Here is a 20,428-nt window from a genome sequence, read left to right on the forward strand (position 1 = left end):
ATTCGAAACTAAAAGAGTAAAATAAATTAAACTCAAAGTAAAAAGAAAGAATAAAAAGTATAAATCAATAAAATAGAAAAGAGCAAAAAGAGATAAAACCCAATAATACCAAAAGCTGTTCCTTGTAAAGACCAGTAAAACTGAAAATGTCTAAGCTGGACAGATTAAGAAAAAAAGAAAGAAGAGAGAAATGACCAATATAAAAAGAAAAACCATCACTCTAGACCCTAGACTCATGGAAAGGAAAATAAGGAAATGTCATGAAAATTTTATATCAAAAAATTGATAACTAAGTGAAATGGACAAATTCATTGAAAGGCACAACTTACCAAAATTGACTCAAAAAGAAAGAAAAAAATCTAAAAACTTTATGTTTGTTACATTTCCTTTACAGTGAAAAACCTTCCCGTGCCTGGGGCTGGTGGTGGGAATGGCGATAAACTGGAAATGGGCATGAGAGATCTTATTAGGGTAATAAAAATATTCTAAAACTGATTCATGTTGATGGTTGTATAATTTGGTAGTTACTAAAAATGACTAAATTGTATCCTTGAAATTAGTGGATTTTATAAGTAAAATTCATCTCAGCAAAGCTGTTTGAATAAGATAAACAAAGTAACTATAAAAAATCATTCCCACAAAGAAAATTCTAGGTCCAGATGGCATTCCTTGGTGAATGTGATCAACAATCTAAGGAAAAATGTCAATCTTACAGAGACTCGTTCAGAAAATAGGGGAGAAGGAAGCAGAAATGGTGAAAATTTCACAAAACATATATTTTACAAAGAACTTGTACATAAGGAAGGTTATATACTACACACACACACAGAAAAAATATATGTTCACTAAAGAAGATACACAAAAGGCAGTAGGCACATGAAGAGATGTTCAGCACCATTAGTTTTCAGGGATAAGCAAATTAAAACCAAAATGAGATCCCACTACCTATTACAAAGGTTAAAATGAAAAAGACTGACCATTGTGAGTGTTAGAAAGGATACAGCAGAACTAGTACTTTTATACACTGCTGGTCAGAATGCAAAATGGTGCAACCACTTTAGAAAAGTCTTTCTCAGTCTCTCATAAAGGTAAACATACACTTACCATTCAACCCAACATTTCCACTTCTACCCAAGGAAAGAACAATCCACAGGTATTTCTGTATAAATGTTTATAGTGGTGTTATTCAAAATAACTATAAAATGGAAACAACACAAATGCCCATCAAAAGGATAAATACAAGTGGTATATCCATACAATGGAATACTACTCAGCTATAAAAGGGAACAACTACTATACACTAAACAGATATATCTCAAAAATGTTATAGGAAGTAAAGGAAGAAAGACAAAAGACAGTGTATGCAATATGACATCTTTTATATGAAATTCTAGAAAAGTCAAAGTTAATATGTAGTGAGAGCAGATCAGCCTGGGTCTGAGAATAGGGGATGGATTGAGTAAACAGGGGTATAAGGTACCTTTCCAGGGTGATGAAAATGTTATATATCTAATTTGTGGTGGTTTTTAGTATATAAAGTTTTATGCTTAGTTTATATTTTATAAGCTCATCAATCATATATTTAATATGCATATACTTTTGTTTATGTAAACTATACCACAATAAAGTTTATATATAAGGTTAAGATCCAATTATCTGGGCAAATTTTTCAACTCATCCATTTTTATTATCTATAAACTGAAGAGTTTTTTTTTTTTTGTGGCTCTCTGAGATTTAACATTTCTTTCAGCTCTAATTATATGCCATGATTTTTATATAAGTTTTGATAAAATAACTTGCATGATGCCGCCTCATGAACTTTTACACTTATATTTATGTTGCTTCTTGTAAAACATTATTTCCCTATAAATCCAACAGTGATTAATATTATAATTAATACTTTAAAAAAGGAATTGATAAAAGTGCTTTAGAAACCTCTTTCGAATACTGATAATGTCTTACTTAGGATGTTAAGACCATACCTGTCTTGCTCCTACTTCAGGTCCACTCTTAGAAATCTCTGAATATAAAATGCGGTGGTATCCCATGATATTATCCACAATAGTCTTCTCTAAGCCAGATTTGTCACAGCCATGTCAGCCTTCTTCACATCCTGTCACACTTTAGCAGTTATAAAGATTGGTTCCTTGTGATTTTTCGTTAAGTCTCCCTTTCTGAGGCTTGTTCATCCTGGTGTTCTTACCTATAGGACAAGGTTTCAAGTCCATGGGATGGTAAGTCTGCATTACCTAGTTATTCCAGTCAGGAAAGATATATGGAGAGATGGCCAGTCTATAAAAGGTAACCTGATAGAGTCAAACATAGTTAAGAATCTGGTTATTTATTTCGAGAGCAGCTCAAAATTGTGATATGTCTGCTAAGAGTTGGGGCACTTCTGACTCAATCATAACTGAAAGGATTCTTTAGGGACTCTATGAAATCAAAAGATTAAATTAAGACAAGTTAAAACAACTTTAGAAGGCTGACAGAAATGTTCTACATCTTGAAAGGGATAGTGGTTACATGGGTAAATATATCTGTCAAAAGTCATGGATTCACACACTTAAAATGTGTGCATGTTCTCTGTATGAACATAACTTGAAAAGGTTAACAGCCATTTTACAAGAGTAACTTTACAATGGAGAAACACGTCAAACACTACCTCAGCCAGGTGATCAAGGTTAATATCAACAATGATAAGCCACATTGATAGTATACACCCTTGATGTTATGTGATAAAATTGGCACTTTACCTCTGTGATCTCCTCCCCCAAACCCATAACCCCATTATAATTGTGAGGAAAACATCAGAGAAATCCCAGTTGGGAGACATTCTACAAAACACCTGGCCAGTACTTCGCAAAAGGGCCAATGTCATCAAGAACAAGGAAAGCCTGAGAAACTGTCACAGTTAAGAGGAGCCTAAGGAGACATGATGACTAAACATAATGTGATATCCTGGATGGGATCCTGTAACAGAAAAAATACACTAAGTGAAAACTAAGGAAATATGAATAAAGTATGAACTTTAGTTAATAATAATGTATCAATATTGTCATTAATTGTGACAAATTAATATAAGGTGCTAATAATAAGGGAAAGTGGGTGTGGGGATATCAGAACTCTCTGTACTATCTTTGCACCTTCTTTGTAAATATGAAGCTCTTCTCCTAAAACAAAAGATTATTAAAATCATTCTCAATGAAAGACAAGAATATAAAATACAAGGGAGCTCAAACATATCCATGAAGGAGGCAGTGTTCATGTTATATAATTTATTGTCAAAATCTGAACATGTTTTGAAGTAGAAGGGGATGCAATTAATAATTGTATCAGGACAAGAGGCATAAACTGAGATGTATGGTCCCCCTAAGTACAAAGTCATATTAAATATCCAAGCTCTTGTTTCACACTTCCTGTGTCTCAATCCAAACTCTACCACTTGCTAATTAAGTAAATTATTTCACCTCACTGAGCATTATTTGCAATTTGAGAAAGAGAGTAATACTTACCTTGTAAAATTTGGGAGAATTAAATGAGATGATCAAATTAAAGAGCTTACTTAGCAAATGCCTGGCACATAATCAGTACTCAATAAATGGTAGATGACAATTTGTGTATATTTGGACATTAGCGAATTTTGCTAAAGCATGCCTGCATAATTACACTGAATCCTCTACACTAATGTATCCTCTTGTTTTTCACCCTAACCAACAGTAGTCATACAAATACTTACTCTTTAATAGTTAGCTCAGATGTGACATGACAACTTCTAGGTCCCACCCAGGATGTGTTAGGAGACTGAATGTCATCTAGAATAATGATGATGAAGGTTATCATCATAACCATCATCATCATAAATGATACTGACTACATAGCTTCTTTTCCTTTCAGTAGCTCTCACTTCACCTTATCTTGGTGGGTCTGTCAGTATCATGGTCCCAGCACCCAGCTGCAGAAGTGGTACATGGACAAGGCTGAGGCACATCCTCTTAGATACAGAGATTGCTCCAGAAATGGGCCTAAGACTAAAGCAGAGTCAATAAATGTCATGTGAGGAAAAGAGGTAACTTTACCTTTGGAGTCATGACCTCTAATGACATTAACCCAGATCTGCTAATTGTCTTCTTTGCAACAATGTGGAAAGACAACTCAGAAGCAAACAAAATTAAGAGGTAGAGAAGGAGATAGAATTCAGGTGCCATGGTTTGAACTCCTGAGTCCAGCTGTGCATGCACTCAGGAGTTCAAACCAGGAGACCAGCTGTGCATGGACTCAGGAGTTCAAACCTGAATGCAACCTCATGCAAATTTTTTTCCTACTTAAGCTAGTTTGAATTCCTTTTTCTGTCACTTACAATTGAAGAAGCCATAAGTAATAGAGTGAATTGTCTGTCTCACTCTGCACTTGCCTACAATAGCTTTTATACTATTCATGGTTTCTTGAATTTTTTTTCCCCTCCCTGGACTTACATCTTGGATAAAGACTGAAGTTCAGAGACTTGGTGTTTAACAACTTGGAAGCCTTCCCTCTTGGTTGATAATTTGTAAATGTTGGCTGAATAAATGAATTATACAGTTCTTACACAGGTGAACTCAATTACTGGTCCTCCATCATTAGAATTTGCAAACAGTATGTGAATAGAAGGACACACTCTCTGGTTTGATTCTGGACATTTTCCTCCTCCATTATCGTCTCTATTTCAATCTGTTATGAGGTCATTTTTCTCTGATGCCTTGCTTCTCCTTGAAGAACAGGTTTTTGTGAGATAGCTCACACATACTCTTTATTTGTTCATTATTCCTGCATTAAAGTTCAAGGGGCTTTTCTTGTTGTTTCGTGTTAGTCTTTCATCTGTATAGCTGTCATTTTATTTCTATGCATTTGCAATTCCTTGCTCACATTTGCTCAATGGGAATATTCTCCATACTCAGCAGACCTCTTTCAATTGTAAGTGATGCAAACCTAACACAAACTAGATGAAGCAAAAAAAAAAAAAAAAAAAGGTTACTTTGTTGACTCATGTAGCTGGATGTCCAAGGGGCAACCTGAGCTTCAGATACAGCTGGATCCAGGTGATTAAAGAGTCTTGAGGTGCTTTATCGTTCAGGGTCTGTTTGCCTTTGTATCTTTTTGCTTGGTGGCTTAGTTCTCTCCTGTTGTGGCTAGGCTCTTTGCATTGACAGGTAAGATAATCACTGTCCCAGCTACTTTATAAAATCATTACAGGTCAAAATGCTAAAGTAATAGTTACCTCTATGCCAATGACCATAGAACAAGTACAGAAAATAGCATGAAAGTAATCTAGTTGGGCAAAGCTGAGTCATGCTTTACACCAGGAAGTGATCAGACACTGTGGCTGAGAGACTCAAGAGAACTATGTGGGTGATAGAGGAACAATTCCACACTGGGATTAATAGCTGTTCACTAATACAAAGTAAAAAAAAACAACAAAAAAACAAAAAATAATTCCCTTTTATTGTAACTAGGGAAAGCTAGTCCTCAAGATAGCCCTTTCTTCATGACTTTTTCCGTCTTTCATTCTAAGACACATCTGGACATCAAAGTGGCAAGCTTAAAATCCCCATCACCATCACCATACTCTACTCTAGAGTCTGACTGCCTTGTCCAGCCATCAAAGACAAATATTTAACTCTTTTGGCCTATTACATGTAGGGTCACATAATACAAAAAGTTAACAAGAACTGAGTTCAATTAAATTAGAATATTAAATATTTTTGTGGACTCTCCACACGCACCAAGCACATAGTCAACACTCATGCAGCCCACTTCACCTGCTTGCATTAAGGCTTGACTCCCACACCTGCCTCACTTCTTACAGCCACGACTGTTTTCCTTAGAATTTCTAAAATATCACAATGGACTGCTTAAAATCTTGGAACAAGTGTCTACTCACAATAGCTAACATATGGTAAGATTATCTTCAGTTTGGTGTCTCAGTTTGGATCTAGACTGTACATTATTTAGATCAATCGTTCTCAACCGGGGGTAGTATTGTCTCTGGTGGATATCTGGCATTCTCTGAGACATTTCTGATTATCATGACTGAGTAAAAGACTGTCATATCTCCATGTATCTGGTGGGTTGAGGCCAAGGATGCTGCTAAACATTATACAATGCATAGGACAGCAAACAACAAAAAAATGTGTCACTCCAAAGTTTTAGTGCTGAGGTTGAGAAACCCTGATCGAGATGAATACATTTTGGGGAAATTTTTATTTTATTATTTAAATTCTTTATCACATACAGTATGAAGAATATAAACAGGTGAAGAAATAATTATTTGAAGGAAAAATGCAGTAGGCAAGAATAATTATTGATGATTTTAATTCACTTTATAACTCTTTTCTTTCATTCTTTCTATTTTTTTTTTAAGCCATCATGTCCTATTATGGAATTCCAATTGGGTTCTTAGATCTTTAATAGAACAAAAACATGAAATAAAAATCAAAAAGCACTAAAACACAAGAAACCATGTTCCTAGTTCCCATTGTATCTTTTAGTAGAGTTATGACTTGGGAAAATCATTTAATCCCTTAAAAACTAATTTTCCAACTTTTCAATATGAAATATTTATGTTAAATTATTGTTTTAAAATAAAATGTTAATCTACTAAAGAAAAACACAATGTAAAAAGAAACCCAAAGAAATGCTATGAGGGGAGAAAACCAAGGAACCAAAAACCCTAATTTAGCTTACCTTCTTTCTCCACAATGGTACTGAAACAGAAATTCTTCTAGAGTCATCTCACTAATCACTGAAATCAGTGAACTCTATTTTCCTTTCCAGCTCTAATGTTTAATTACTAAATCAAACTTTATCTGTCCTAGGCTCTGTTTTTAAAATATTTTGCTCTCTATCAAGGATTAAAGTTTGACCTAATAAAATAACCAAATCTATCCTCTTAGAAACCATCAGGGAGTAATATTTCTGAGATAAACAGAGAGGAATCTTAGAGCATTATTCGAATACTTATAATCTCAAGAATAATGCCAGTCTAGAGCAGGTGACATTTTACATGAGGATGCCATTTTGCTTCTGCCAAATTATGTGAGAAGATGGTTTATTCAAGACTTGTCTAAAAGGGACAGCTCCAAAATGCCAAGCCACAGAGCAAGCCGTGTTCCAGAAACAGGAACAAGTGATGGAAGATCACTCCCGACAGCATTCACTTGGTATAAGAAAACAATATGTCTCACATACAGAAAACCAGTTATGAATTGAAAAGAAAATTTTAAGTATGAAACAAAATGTTCTTTGTTAACCAGTGGATTCTTCTAAGAATGTTTATGTCCAAAATTTCAAATAAGATTTTGGAATGCCAGAAAATGAGCAGGAATGTAAGACCAGTAGAAGTACTTACTAAGAATGTGTTCATCTCTTCTAGTTTGTCCATTTGTTGGTGCATAATTGTTCATAGTAGTTTCCCATATTCCTTTCCATTTGTGTGGTATCTAGGTGTAATGTACCCTCTTTCATTTATAATTTTGTTTATTTGAATCCTCTTTTATTTTCTTGATAAGTCTAGCTAAAGGTCTGTGTGTTTTGTTTACCTTTTCAAAAAAACTCAAGTTTCAGGGATCTTTTCTATTTTCTTTTTAGTCTCTCATTCATTCATTTCTGCACTGATCTTTATTTCTTTCCTCCCACTAACTTTGGTCATAGTTTGTTCTTCTTTTTCTAGTTCTTTGAGTTGTAAAATTAGGTTGTTTATTTGAGATCTTTCTTTTTTCTTCATGTAGGTATTTATCACTAAAAACTTCCCTCTTAGAACTGCTTTAGATGCATTCCATAAGTTTTGGTATATTGTATTTTCATTTTTATTTGTCTCAAGAAATGGTTTTGATTTCTCTTTTGATTTCTTCCTTGACCCACTGGTTGTTCAGTAGCATGCTGTTTAATCTCCACATATTGGTTAATTTTTCAGTTTTCTCCTGGTAAACTAGGAGAAACTAGGAAACTAGGAAAACTTTTAGTTTTATGCAACTGTGGTACGAAAAGGCTTTTGATATGATTTCAATCTTCTTTATTTTTTTCAAAGAAGACAGTCAAACAGGTACATGAAAAAGTCCTCAACATCAGTAATCACCGGAAAAATGCAAAACCACAATGAGATACCATCTCATACCTGTCAAAATGACTATTATCAGAAAGACGAGAAACAACAAGTGTTGGCGAAGATGTAGAGAAAAGGAACTCTCCTGCACCATTGGTGAGGGTGTAACTTGGTGCAGCCACTATGGAAAACTAAGAGGGTTCCTCAAAACATTAAAAATAAAACTACTACATGATCCAGCAATCCCATTTCTGGGTATATATACAAAGGAAATGAGAACAGGATCTTGGGAGAGATATCTGCACTCTCAGGTTCATTGCAGCATTATTCACAATAACCAAGATATGGAAACAACCTAAGTGTTCCTCAGCAGATGAATGAATAAAGATGAGGTGGGGGGTGTATATACATATGTACATATTATTCAGCCATGAGAAAGACACCTTGCCATTTGTGACAACATGGATAGAGCTTGAGGGCTCTATGCTAAATGAAATAAGCCTGACACTGAAAGACAAATATTGTATGATCTCATTTACATATGGAATCTAAAAAAACCAAACAAACAAAACCCAAAATTCATAAAACTTGTAGAAACAGAGAAAAAAAGGGTGGTTACCAGGAGCTGGGAGGTGGCAGAGAAGTGATATGTTGGTCAAAGGTTATAAACTTCTAGTTATAAGATAAATAAGTTCTGGGGAATCTAATGTACAGTATAGTAATTTACGTTAATAATACTGTATTATACACTTGAAAGTTGCTAAGAGAGTATATCTTAAATATTCTCACCACAAAATATAAATGGAAATTATGATTCAGGTATTAGCTAATGTTATGGTAGTAATTACTTTGCAATATATACGTGTATCAAGTCAACATGTTGTACACCTTAAGTATACCCAATGTTATATATCATTTATATTGAAATAAAGCTGGAAAAAAGTACTTACTAAGTTTCTTTGCTTCATGCTTTCTCCTCTCTTAATCAACCTTACCAATTATTTTGGTTTAAGATTTTCTGCTAGGTTTCCCCTTTGATGCATCTTTCCTGGATGTCTTTGTGAAGAAAACACAAATGAATAGAAATTCTGTTGCATGGCTCTGTCACTATCTGAGTGTACACTTGACTTCAGAAGGTCTTTATTTGCACTGAACCTTTAAACATATTGAAATTCCAATATTTGGGCTTTCAAATCTAATCAAACTTATCCTGGAGTAGAAGGGATTCACACCTCAACACAAACAAGGTTTCTTTCAACCTATCACATGGGTGGACTTTGAGGGCGCGATGCTAACTGAAGTAAGTTGGAGAAAGACAAATACTGTAGGATATCACTTATATGTGGAATTTTTAAGAAGTCAAATTCATAGAAACAGAGACTAGAATGGTGGTTACTAGAGGCAGGGGGTTGGGGGTAATCAGGAGATGTCAGCCAAAGAGTACAAACTTCCAGTTTTAAGATGAATAAGTTCTCTGGGTCTAATTACATTACGGTGATTTTAGCTAATAAAACTGTTTAATATACTTGAAAGTTGCTAAGAGTAGACCTTAAATGTTCTCACCACAAAAAAGAAATGGTAGTTACGTGACATGATGGAGGTGTCAGCTAGTACTATGGTAGTGATCATTTTGCAATATATAAATGTATCATATCAACACATTGTATACCTTAAACTTACACAATGTTATATGTCAATTATATCTTAATAAAGCTGGAGAATTTTTTTTGAATTCCTGTTGTTTCTTTCTCTTCTTTCTTTTTCTATTAGTGTTAAATATCTTGGCTTTTTCTTTTTATTCCAAAGCAAAATTTCCCAAGTGACTAATATAGAATAGTAATCCCAAAAACTGTTTTTGTTTTTTTTTAAAGAAGATAGATGACCAAATATACCCTCTTTTGGATATTCTCCATTCCCATTTGCCAAATAAATTTTCTGAAGTCCTGCAGCAAAATTAACTTTTTAAATTGTTTCCTCAAGATATCTCACAAGTGAACTCTCTACCCCAACGCTCTCCTTTATATTTTTCAAGTAATAGCTACTAAAACCTGTGAAGATAGCAGAACTCATTCTGGAAAATGCTGGTCTTTTATTTGTATTATTTCTTTCCTCCTCTTTCCTTCTTTCCAAGAATTTGCAATCTTCATTGTGGCTCATATGTTACTCCCTTTGTAGCAAAGCACTTTTGCAAGAATCCCCAGTGATGCTGAATGTCTGATTTTAATAGTGTCTTTTAAGTCTTCATCATAATTGAGTTTTCTGCAAGGTACAAGAAACCTCCCATCATTTACTACCTGGTTCTCTTTGTCCCTTGATTTTCAAGGAACTATTTATCATCTGATTCTCACTCCTTTTATATGTCTCTTTTCCCCCTTGATTCTCTTTGTATCATCTTATAAATACGTCTTCACCAGGAATCCACTAGTTCTACTCTTTCTTTCGTTTTATTTCCTCTTCTTGTGTGATCTCATTCACTGCATCCGTTCAATTACAAGTGTATACTAATGACTCTCAAATCAGTATCGCCCGCCCAGACTCCAGTCCTGAGCCTAAGAATCAAATTTCAGTGGTTCCCAAATACTAGTCCGTAGTTTACAAACTTTGGGTAGGAATTTCGTGTTTCTTTTTTTTTTTAAGCTTGGCGCTCATTAGAGTGCCTTCATCATTACACATACTTAATACATGTTGGTTAAATCAAAACTTTGAACCAAATTAACTACATGGCTTAATAATACATCTGAAAGTTTGAAGTCTATTTAACTTGCCATTGGTTAAATCACTTAATTTCTTTGTCAGCTCCATCTGAAAATTGGAGAAGATAGACGAGATAATTGCTATGATTCCTATTAACATTACCTTTCAGTTTCTAAAGTCTCTATTATCTCTTTTAAAATGAAAAGAATCTTGTAAAAAAACACCTAAAACAAGAGAAGCCTTAACTAAGCAGTTACGTTATTTCAGTTTGAATGCATTCATTTAATACACTTTTCTGAGTGCCAAATATGTGTCAGGCACTGGGCTCACAATTTTATTCCGATAACTAAGAAATACTGGGTATAAACAGAAAGATAATTCTAAAGAATGTGACTTACATTTCCTTTTTAGGTCTTATATTTTCTTATATGAGTTTAAAAAATATTCCACCAAATCTTAATTGAAACTAAAATGAGTTTGAAAAGTGGCCTAAAAAACTCATAAATTCACCGTTAAGGGTACCACTAAATAAATATTTATGCTAAAATATTTTCATAATTTTTTAAACTTGTAATAAAGTCGATCCTAGTTGCAAGGGCTTAGAGGGCAGTCAAAAAAAAACTGTACTGTGTTAAACATTAAATAATTACTTCATTTTGTGTTTGCTATAAATTTTGAAAATATAAAGGAAAATCAGAGAGAAAATAATATTAGCCTGATATTGATCAGAAGTGCTGGAAGGCAAAATAATGACATCTACTCATTATCAGAGTTAAGAGATGTTATGAATGGGGCATCTGGCACATAGCAGTTCACGAGCAGCAAAAAAAAAAAAAAAAAACAAACTCCATAAAAGCATTGAATGGCACCCTGCTCACAGTATTTCAGAGCTACATATATGAATCAGAAATCTCAGGAGACTGAGAAATATTTAAATGTAACCCTCCTCACACTGGAATGAAGTACTTTAAAATAAATAGTAGCTGATGTAGACTGACAATTAGTGATAAGGGCACATACTTTTATCCAGATATTTTTACATCTTTAAAACTTGATCTAAATTATCAAGTAAAATTTTACATAAAATACTGAAGAAAAACTGGCATAAGAATAAGTGACATAGGGGCCTATTTTTAATATGTGAAACGATGTACTTTTAGATTTTGTGCTTGGTGGGATTTACTACATAAAGCATGGATGAGTGTTTGTTATCTCCCTTTTAGACCCTCACTGCATTCAGAGTCCAGTCCTTATTCGCCTTGGTCTTCCCAACACATAGTTGAGTAGGTGTCCAGGAGAAGGGGCTCCAGAAGGCTACTGAATTCAACCAAGCTAAAAGACAAAAGAAAAGAAATACAAAATACATGCATGATTGATATGATTATATAAAATGTGTGTAAACATGGGAGAAGCCCTTTTAACTGGTCTCAATTTAACTAACCTATTGGGTTAACTAAGAATACCAATTTTCTTTGCAAGACTTAAAACTTATGTTCATCAACCAAGGACTGCACCAGGATACTAAATTATGGTCTAATACTCTCCCATTTCTGCCACCACCACATAAGCTGCATGTTTATCAAGAATAATTTGTGCTTTTTCTCAATTTGTTTCCCCCAGGTGTCCTTTTTATTACTTCTTTGTTATTTATATAACCTAATGGAATATGAGCATGGAAAGAGCAGTTCTTTTGAAGTCTGTGCTTAATGGTTTCAAAATACTTAAGCAGGTTACAAACAAAGTCTTGAATTATGTATAGAAAAACATAAATTTAAAAAATTAGGCAGAGGAATATAAAATCTATGAGGATTATAGTCTTGGATCATTTTACAAATACATTTACGTTCTCATTTCACTTAAAAAAGACAAACAACATGGAAATAAAAGACAATGCATTATAAATACAGTTTATACAAGATAAGTAAATTCATGTTAAGATACAAAATAAAACAAAAACAAAAACCAAATAACAGTAAATGTAGCCCTGCTTCAAATTATTATAAAGTGAATGACAGTTAAAATAGTACATCTATATCAAACATTTTTAAATGACTCCCCTCTTTAAATTATTTCTGTCATTAATTGACCGGTGAGGCCAGTCATAGTGAATAAGAAAAGACTACTCTGTCCAAACTAAACATAATATATGATACCAGATGTCAAAATTTAAAACACTTTCCTAGTACCTCTTCTTACTGGTAAGCCAATTTCTTTCTTTGTGCCCATTCTACCATGAAGGCTTGGCCATGAAGTTTGTTACCTCAGGTAAAAATAGAGCAAGTTCAGCACAGAATAACACAGTCACGATTCAGCTTCAAGTCTCAATGCTGACTTATTTTTTTTCCTATTAGAAAAAACTTATCTAATACCCTATGTCAACAACAATATCAGAATCTCAAAATTCCAAGGGATCTTGTAGCTAACAAGGTAGAAGGCAGTGTTGGATTAAAAAATATATATTAATTAGATGTGTATTTTAGTTAGTGATCTCACAGTCATTTATATATAACTTTTAAAAAAACCTCTTCTTGCAAGAGAGGTACCTAGAAAATTATTTTGCTTTGAAGGTCTGCTTTTTAAATTGCATGGTGATGCCTCTTCACTTGCTAAGTACCCTGAAAGTTCTTCCCTCTGAAAAGGATTTGCTAGCTGTTGTTTATAGCTAAGGAAAGAGAGTGGCTTGATATGTTTAAGAAGAGAGTAGACATGAGATACTGTCAGGTCTGCACAGGATTGGAGAGGGATCTAGAAGGCCTGGTACACCCCCAGTGGAATTGCTGAGGATTGAGAGCTAAACTTCCTGGGGAGGCTGAGACCACCATGGTAAGGGAATAGGTAGCCATGGGATGGATGCCTTGACATGAAGAGTCTATGCCAGGACCTGGAAAGCAGGCATTTCAGATGCTCTCAGAGCATCTGAAGCAAAGAAAATCAAGATGGAGCCAAGTTACTGCAGAAAGGGAACCACTGTACTCTGAAAAGACCATGAGTTATACCAGCTTTAAGCTACTTCAGCAGCAGGTAGAGCAAGATGTGAAACCATGACTCAGAGTCTAGTAAAGATCACTTATGGTAATCTAGAATTTATTATAAGTCAGGAAGAGAAGAACATGCAGACCATAGGCCCCTTTGTCAAATCTCTGGGAACAGGTAGGTATCCCCGTGCACCTAGAGCGGGCCTGCATTGGGAAGGAAACGATGGAACACCCTTTGAGATGGGATGAATAACCTTGATAGTAAGTGTGAACTATGACTTCACTGAGTATTCACCTCATAATGAATTACATTCCCTTAGGAAGTTTAAGTTTTTCTGAAGTACACTTATGGAGGAATAAAGCATCATATTTTATTCTTTCCACATTTGAGTGGGAGCAAATACAGTTTTTACATATATATATATGTATATATATATACACACACACATACACACTCAAAGATATATACATACAAATCTAAGAATAGAAAACTAAAGTATCCGGGAGGAAAACCATCTTGATCTCTCTGCAGAGAAAAAAATATTTGTTCGATTGATTCTATGGAAATTGGAATGAATGAAAATGTGTAGCTCTAAGAGTCTTCGTTTTACTTATGAAAATGATTTATGAACAGTTTTGAAAAACAGAAACTCTTTGGTATACACCCTCAGAATGTTTTCAGACAGTCATAGGAATTCATGTCCCAGAGTTAAATTATTCTGATAGATGTAAATATCAATATCAAAGAAGTGCAGAATAAAAAATTCTTACTTCTTAAGTGAAAATGGGATATTGAGGCAGTTAACAGCTGAGGGTAAGACGGGGGAACCCATCTTAGATGAGGTGCACAGGAAAAGTATCTCCCAGTAAGAAACATGTCAGGCAGGACAGAAACATGAGAAGGGACTAATTACAAAAGGAGCTGAGAGATAGAATAAAGAAAAAGAAAAGAGAAAGGAAGACAGAAAGGCTGATAGGAAGGCATTCAGGTTAAAGAAAGGAAAGGAAGGAAAGAAAGGGAAAGAAAGAAAGAGAAAGATTCTTCCTCTGGGGGAAAGTGTGAGGCTAGGTGTTGGAAAAGAGATCGGAGCACAGAACTAAAATAAGAACAGAGTAGCTGCAGTGAGACGAGCAAGGTGGAAAGTGACACCAGATGACACTGGAGCAAAGGTCAGCAGCCAGGACATGGCAGTCATGAGAAGGCCTTGCTGTAACTGCAAAAATGTAAGAGCTGTTCATTTTTGAAATACCAAATGTCTGACAGGGCAAAAAGAAATGAGTTCTTTGCCATGATTTAAGAATTCTGTGATCACACTTGCCTTCTAAAGTACGAAAATCCTTTCTATCACAAACACTTCTCACAAACACTTCTCCACTCTGTCGAGCTATGATGCTCTTCCTACCATCAATTCCTAATAATGCAAAGATGCCCAGTGTACGAGCACTGTAGAGTGTGTGTGTGTGTGTGGTTTCAGAAAATAATAGTGTTTTTTTTTTTCCAATAGGAACGAGAATGTTTTGAGGCTCAAGAGTCTAGGCACACACAGTTCAACGGATTTACTTTGGGTCATACGCCTGGTCTACCACCTAGATCTACTTTACCATTTTCCTAACTGTGATCCAGAATAGCCACAGGCCATGAGTTCTAACAGATGTGATTTCCTCCTGTATTTATAATGACTGCTTCCATATTTCTTCCTCTTCTCTTATAAACTCTGCATCCACAGTCTAATCCCCACCCTCCTTGGAGTCAACTAACAAACCTATTTCATACTCTATTAATGATTCTTTCTTTTTTCATTTTTCCAAGTATCTTTTCCAAAGCAGAGATTATTAAATAAATTATTTCCCAGAACACTCAGAAATGATTGAATTAATCAGAAAGTTTTAAGTAGAATTGATTTCTGAGGAATACACGAATTTCTGGAAGGGGGCAAATCATGATGAGTTCCTAGACTCTTTTGCAAAATTTGGCAGTTCATAAAATAAATTAGAGGTTTCAACCTGTTTTCTGAGGAAAATAAAACAAAACAAAACACAGTAACTGCAAGCACTATAAACTCTTACAATTAATAAAGTTTCCAAGGTTTTTATTATCTTTATTTTATTTCTATTATAAATAATTGTAAAATATAATGTACTATGAAAGTCCTTTTGTATTCATTAATTGTATTTATACTTAATAACCACTGGAGTTCCCTGATATTTAATTAGATTATTTATTTTTCATTTTGTTAGGTCAGATTTCAGTATCTAAAAGATGAGTGGGGTAGCTGTAACTTCTACTAATGAAGACATTGAGTTTTTGGAGACATTTTCTCTAACCCGTTTTCCCTCAAGTGCTTTGCTTAAACTATTTTTCCAAAGTAAGATAAACTTTCTCAAAGGCTGAATTAGGGTAAGTTGAGACAAACGTATTTTATTTCAGATATCCAATGAAGAATATATTCTTAAAATTGCCAGCAGCAGTAAATGACATACAAACAGAGCAAACAGCACGCTGAGCCCCAGCAAGTCCACCTGTCCTTTGTGTGCATTCTTTTCATCTTTCCCACAGTCTTTAGGTGTCGCTAAAGAGGCTCCTAATAAATTGTTATATAGTCTTAGTATTCCAAAAATTGCAAGGAGGAATCATCGATGTCAAGAATTCTTTGAAAAAGCTACGTAAGAACCGAAGGTTGACACACTCTCTCTCTGAGTGTGGTTCCCAACAGGAAGCCAATGTGTACTGCATGCCTAGGCTTCAGTCCAAGCAATTATCTCTTGGCTAGAGTCAGGATGAGCAGAGATCCAAGTGTCATCGCTAGATGACACTGAGAAGAAAGTGGCATTTGGTGGCTGAATCAAGCAAAACTCTGATCTTTGATTCATGGTGCTGTCTTGTATCCTGGGATGAGCTAAGAAATTAGTGTGTTCCCTTTCATTTGTTGAAAGGAGCAGCCAAGTCTCTGTGGGTGATATTCTGTTAGGAACTGGAAAATTCACTACACCAGAAATGGGCAGCCATCCTAAATTTTCTATAAGATAAATTAACTTGGACAATATCATTGGAACTTCTACCTGGGGTGATCCAAAAGTAATGATAATTTCGATCAAAAAGTATAAATTCAAGTGTATTTGAGTTAAGAGGGCTCATAATCACTAAGAGAAAAACAACAAAAATCTTTTCCTTCAGACTATACTACAAAGCTACAGTAATCAAGACAGTATGGTACTGGCACAAAAACAGGAATATAGATCAATGGAACAGGACAGAAAGCCCAGAGATAAACCCACCCACATATGGTCACCTTATCTTTGATAAAGGAGGTGAGAATATACAATGGAGAAAAGACAGCCTCTTCAATAAGTGCTGCTGGGAAAACTGAACAGCTACACGTAAAAGAATGAAATTAGAGCACTCCTTAACACCATACACAAAAATAAACTCAAAATGGATTAAAGACCTAAATGTAAGACCAGACACTATAAAACTCTTAGAGGAAAATATAGGCAGAACACTCCATGACATAAATCACAGCAAGATCCTTTTTGACCCACCTCCTAGAGAAATGGAAATAAAAACAACCAAATGGGACCTAATGAAACTTAAAAGCTTTTGCACAGCAAAGGAAACCATAAACAAGACCAAAAGACAACCCTCAGAATGGGAGAAAACATTTGCAAATGAAGCAACTGACAAAGAATTCATCTCCAAAATTTATAAGCAGCTCATGCAGCTCAATAACAAAAAAACAAACAACCCAATCCAAAAATGGGCAGAAGACCTAAATAGACATTTCTCCAAAGAAGATATACAGACTGCCAACAAACACATGAAAGAATGCTCAACATCACTAATCATTAGAGAAATGCAAATCAAAACTACAATGAGATATCATCTCACACCGGTCAGAATGGCCATCATCAAAAAATCTAGAAACAATAAATGCTGGAGAGGGTGTGGAGAAAAGGGAACCCTCTTGCACTGTTAGTGGGAATGTAAATTGATACAGCCACTGTGGAGAACAGTATGGAGGTTCCTTAAAAAACTACAAATAGAACTACCATATGACCCAGCAATCCCACTACTGGGCATATACCCTGAGAAAACCATAATTCAAAAAGAGTCACATACCAAAATGTTCATTGCAGCTCTATTTACAATAGCCCGGAGATGGAAACAACCTAAGTGTCCATCATCGGCTGAATGGATAAAGAAGATGTGGCACATATATACAATGGAATATTACTCAGCCATAAACAGAAACAAAATTGAGCTATTTGTAATGAGGTGGATAGACCTAGGGTCTGTCATACAGAGTGAAGTCAGTCAGAAAGAGAGAGACAAATACTGTATGCTAACACATATATATGGAATTTAAGAAAAAAAAAATGTCATGAAGAACCTAGGGGTAAGACAGGAATAAAGACACAGACCTACTAGAGAATGGACTTGAGGATATGGGGAGGGGGAAGGGTAAGCTGTGACAAACTGAGAGAGGGGCATGGACATATATACACTACCAAACGTAAGGTAGATAGCTAGTGGGAAGCAGCCGCATAGCACAGGGAGATCAGCTCGGTGCTTTGTGACCGCCTGGAGTGGTGGGACAGGGAGGGTGGGAGGGAGGGAGACGCAAGAGGGAAGAGATATGGGAACATATGTATATATATAACTGATTCATTTTGTTGTAAAGCGGAAACTAACACACCATTGTAAAGCAATTATGCTCCAATAAAGATGTTAAAAAAAAAAAAAAAGAAAACAGATCCTGAATTAAATGCATATGACTCTGTTGCCTGAGAGAAGGCAGTGCTGATGATTTCACATATATATGAATGTAAACTGAGGCTCTAAAGTCTATGCCTGGGACCAATCCTGGTGCTGCTCTGATTAAGGTTAAATGAGAAATCTCTTTCCCAAAATGGCATCTTTTAACATTTAATAAAAATTAACTGAAGTGCCTACTATATGTGATGTCCTATACTAAGTATCAGGAATTCAGAGGGAAACACAAATTACCCATAGTCTTTCCATCAAGGGTATCCCCTGTCTGAGGGAGGCGGACGTTAAGCATGTTAAGGCACAAATAAAAATCTAATTATAGGTGGCGATTAGGACTCTACTGAAAGGTGCTGGTGGGAAGTGAGGAGCTAGTGAGAACAAAGAAGTGGAAGTACTGTAGCTTGGGGCGGCAGTGTCTCACTCTGTAGCCAAAGCCCCACCTGAATTTTTTCGCCCTCTTATATGATCACCTTAACAAACTATGCAGTGACGTTTGGTGTGTTTTGAAGACATAGCTGGTGTCTTTGTATGCAATGTTTTAATCTGCCGTAGGGGTTTGCCATATCTGTAAACTCCACTACTAGGTCAAAGGTTCCTGACCAGCCTGCTTCAGATACCTTAATCCGAGTGTCTAAAGAGCCGATGAAAATATTTACTTCTTAATTTTGATATATTTATATACAGCAAAACCAAATTAATGTTCTGCTTAGCAAGAAACATCAACTGAAGCATAATTTAAAGTTTATGAGAACTTTTAAATAATGTCCTTGACTACTCAGCTTTAGAATTCGGCACAAATTATATTTTCAAACTCTCATAGCAAATCTAAACTTAATTAAAAGAATATTCTAAGTGTTTTTGAAAGCCAGTGATGACATTATGATGTCCAAATCCTATACCATTAATATGTAAATAACTGTAAACGTAGTCACATAGTTGAAGTATGTTTTCTGTCAAACCCGTTCAGCTGCAACATGCATTTATTGTAGTACAGTGAAATAAGAAAAAAAACGTAATTATTGGTCATTCCCACCACGACAGTAGGAATCAGAGATATGGGAATAATACTGCTCTCTTGTTAATTCATAACACTCAGAAGCCTTATAGCTAAATCCCTGTGTGCCTCTTTTCCTATAACAAAATTTTAGAAAAGGATGATAAAAAGCAAATAAAAAGGGAATACAGTTTTCCCTTAACTTCAATCAAAGTTGGGTAAATGTCAACATTCTGGAAGAATCCAAGAAACACTTGACAATGGCAAAATGATCAAGAGTGACATAATCAACAAAATTCTACTTTTTTTTCTGTTCTGAAGTTTGAGGAGTTGCACTTACTAACAAGATTACACACTCTTTCGTTTTCATTAAAAAAATAAAAATAATCATGGATGATACAGAGGAGAAATTTACAATCTGTACCTTTTATCCTAAGTTACGCAGCTCAAGTTGCAACTGTCAGCTCCAAATATACTTTATAATAAGGGCACAGAGTTAAAATCTTGATGGACAATAATATATCAGGTTGCTATGGACAAAGAATAAGACATTTCCACTATGGCTTCTGGAAACAACCATTATATTGGTGGTCTTCCCTATTCGCCAAGATTAATCAAAAATGACTGTCTTATGTTTGCTTTACACAGGCAGACAAAATCTTTTAAATTCATGATTCAATGTTCAACATTCTAGTTGATTATTTTAATCACATCACACACAGAAGTACTTCAGTCATCCAATATTTCCCAGGAGGCACAGCCTCAAGTGCCATCTCTAATCTTTTTAGAGCACCTCCTTCTGCTGCCGTTCATTAATTAAACAGAGTTTTGCTGATGATTCTTTTGGCTGCTGTTCCCCTAGAAGCTGCCCGATCTCTTGTCATCATATTGTTTCCTTCATCGCAACCACGCTGGTTCAT

General features: G+C 35.1%; 1 long non-coding RNA gene across 2 annotated transcripts in view; it reads right to left on the reverse strand.

Moving 5' to 3' along the window:
- Nucleotides 1-806: 806 nt before the first annotated feature.
- LOC149749792 (uncharacterized) overlaps nt 807-20,428 on the reverse strand; it is a 72,221-nt gene continuing 52,599 nt past the window's right edge. For both annotated transcript variants that reach the window (XR_016392513.1, XR_016392514.1), the window contains exon 5: nt 807-12,103. This is a non-coding gene — a long non-coding RNA (uncharacterized LOC149749792). The remainder of the gene's footprint in view (nt 12,104-20,428) is intronic.

Source organism: Delphinapterus leucas, chromosome 3, assembly GCF_059928025.1.
Source record: "Delphinapterus leucas isolate spDelLeu-1000000601 "Yukka" chromosome 3, BTC_Dleu_Yukka2, whole genome shotgun sequence".
Taxonomy (NCBI): domain Eukaryota; kingdom Metazoa; phylum Chordata; class Mammalia; order Artiodactyla; family Monodontidae; genus Delphinapterus; species Delphinapterus leucas.